The sequence below is a fragment of the Euprymna scolopes genome, chromosome 24 (assembly GCF_053919585.1).
Source record: "Euprymna scolopes isolate OS-2025 chromosome 24, ASM5391958v1, whole genome shotgun sequence".
NCBI lineage: Eukaryota > Metazoa > Mollusca > Cephalopoda > Sepiida > Sepiolidae > Euprymna > Euprymna scolopes.
In genome coordinates, this window is record NC_136505.1 from 96,951,553 (window position 1) to 96,954,727 (window position 3,175).

The window sequence follows — 3,175 nt, forward strand, 5'->3', positions numbered from 1 at the left end:
ACATTGATGTTTTTTGGTTTCTACTTTCTTTTGCAAAACTTAATTATGTTCTGCAAAACCAAAAAACAAAAACAACAACCCACCTTTTCCCATTTTTCCTTCTTCCCATTTCCCATTTCTCTTTCTATATCTCCCACATCTTCACTGGTTTCCGAACTTAAAATATACTATACATTAATACTGTTTCCATTTTCTCTCTCCCATTGCAAAACTCACACATGTTCTGCAGGGCAGGGGAAAAAAACGATAAAATCTACTATAAAACAAACAAACCAAACACTACAAACCAGCGATTGAAGATACAAAGAGCTTGAAGAATAAAAACAATTCTACAAAATAACTGGATGCAACATGAATACTATTTCCAAAATAACTGGAGTTGGAATTTAAAAACCCCAAAAAGGGTTGATATGCCGTAAAGAATAACCAAACAAAAAATACACTAGATTCGGCTTTCAATAAACAGATGTCAACTTTTTTTATTATTAAAAAGAAATAATCTTATAATTTCGTTTTCAGTCAAGAGTTAATGATCAAGTTTATATCTGTTGTATCTGTATCAATAACAACACGAACGCAGAAAGTAAAGGTAAAACAAATATATTAAGACGAAAAGATAATACATATTTACAAAGGTGCAGTTGCAATGCAGTTGGAAGATTGTCCGGCAGAGGGCGTGTAAAAGTCTTTCATGGAGCAACCGGCACATGCGTCTTGCCTATCTGGCGTTCGAACACAGCTCCCCGGTCTTGCTGACTTGATACCTTTATCTATATCTTTTCACCCACGTATGCTAATTAGTGGGCGTCTCCACAACAATATCAATACCAAACTATTGATACAATAGGAAACAGAATAGGTCATTCCTTTTAAAATGTTTCGTACGTACCATTCAAAACAAACATGGCATCGTATTTTCGAATAAGTGTACGTACATTTCGCCACTCTTTTTACACCGATTATATTTTGTCTTGCTTATATAATATTAATACAGATTCGTGTCACACTGGCAGATATAAAATTTTCGTAATTGTAGACGTAATAATATAGTTTTCATTTCAGAAAGATTCGTAAGGCTCATTAGTTATAGGTGTGTTCTTATCAAACAAGTTCTGATGGTATTAAAAATATATCCGGAAGATCACAGGTTTGCTACTTCCGGTCCTTAAAGTTTCCCAAACTTTGTTTTGCACGAACGAATTCTGACGCTTAACACATGTGTTTTTCATTTACGCCTTTTGTAAAACGTGTTATACATGATAGCCGTTCGCTTGAATTGCAGTCGAAACAGGTAATGTTATTTACGAAATTTGCACGAATTCCGATCTGTAAACATGAAATCCTGCCAAATAATACATTAACGATGTTTCATTTTAAACAGACGCCGACCATTAAAGAATAAAATTGCAAAAAACATTAAAAGCAAAGGAAAATTGTAAAAAAGATTACTGAGAGAAATAAAATCAGAAAAAAAAAGTTTAATTTCCGAATATTTTGGAAGTTGCCTTTTTTTTAGATTAGCAGTAACGGTGTAATTTAGGCTATTCGGACATCAATTGTCACATTCCGGGTATACGAGATGACTTAAATAAGTTTCCAGACATTTTTGTACAGGCGTTTTAAATTATCGTATATTCTTTAAAATCCAGTATGTTATTGGCATGCATTTTATGAGATGACTGTCCAAATTTTATGATTTCAGGTGTAAATGAACAGCTACAGCAGAGATTTGAAATACAACCTACTAAAGCCTGATTATCACAGCTTAACAATGTCCAAAATGCAATCTGCACGTGAGGACGCTTTAGAAGAACGGCATGCGAAAAAAATGTTTTCAACTTAAAAAAAAAATTGCCACAGAAATGTATTGAGTGTTTTAGTCTGCTTTTGTACCGTCTTGCATAACTCGAGCATAAGCTTTTAAATGGCAAAAGAGATTTCAGAAACGCAGGGAGTCTGTGAGGGATATTGAGAGGTGTGGAAGGAATGAGGAAGTCAAGACACCAGAGTTGATTGGCCAAATAAAGAATTTCATGGATAAGAATGTCGTAATTCTGAAGTAAGTCGTACGTGTATTTAACACTCATATGGATATAAATTCGAAGCTATTATCGCTTACATTGGATGCAGATAAATTTCAGTTTGCACTCCCTTGTTCACCAACTTTCATTCATGGATGTCCATCAGTCAATTTATCGTAACCGTTAAATTATCGCTAGAAAATGCGCAAAAATCGCTTCAGCTTTTGTCTCGGGTAACACAAATACCACAATAATAAGAATATTTTAGTTTACACTTTAATAAATCCGTGACTAAATCTTAAACCAAAAAATTATACATATTGGCCATTCTTTAATTTCACTTATGAATTAGCAAATGAAGTATTTTTATTAACCTTAATATTATTTTTCTTACTAGCTAAGATTAAGTTATGAATACCAAACATTATGTTAACTGCCGTTTAATCATATAAAAAGACATATCTATATATTAATACGATAGCGTGTGTGTTAGTTTGCGTGTCACGCCTATATCTTTCTCCCTCCGAGTGATTGTCGGTTGATTGCTATGACCATCAATTACTTGGAATAAATAATTTTGTTATATTTTAACGTTTCATTAAAAGAGAGAGTCTTATTATACGTGATGCTTAGAAAGAGTCTTATTACAAGCGCAGTCTTAGAAGAGATAGATGTTGTTGTAGAAGGAGACTTAGAAGAGGAAAGCTCTTAGAATGATGAGATAGTGTTCACTGTTCAGACATTGTGTAGACATGATGTAGATTCTCATTGTGGATATGAGAAGTCGAGATGTGTATGAAAAGACATTTTATAACACACATATATAATGCAATTTCACTTTACCTTTTCGTAAGAATCATAAGACAAGACGACGTTTTTATAAAACACATGATGGTTTATTTCGTCACGACCGGCCGTTGTTTCCATCATCAAGAATTCAAAGTTTCACATTTTTTTCTTGAAGTGACGTCTCGCTTCCTAGACGAGTGACTGTCTCTCTCTGAGTTTTTCACTGACTGGTTTTCTGACTCTAAAGTTGATTCTATCCCCATAACTTTCTATTTTCCGTGACGTCATACACATGTTAAAACATGTGCCTTCTTTCACGTGTTCTGGACATGCGTGTCCAAAACTTTTCCTATTTCTACAAAAGG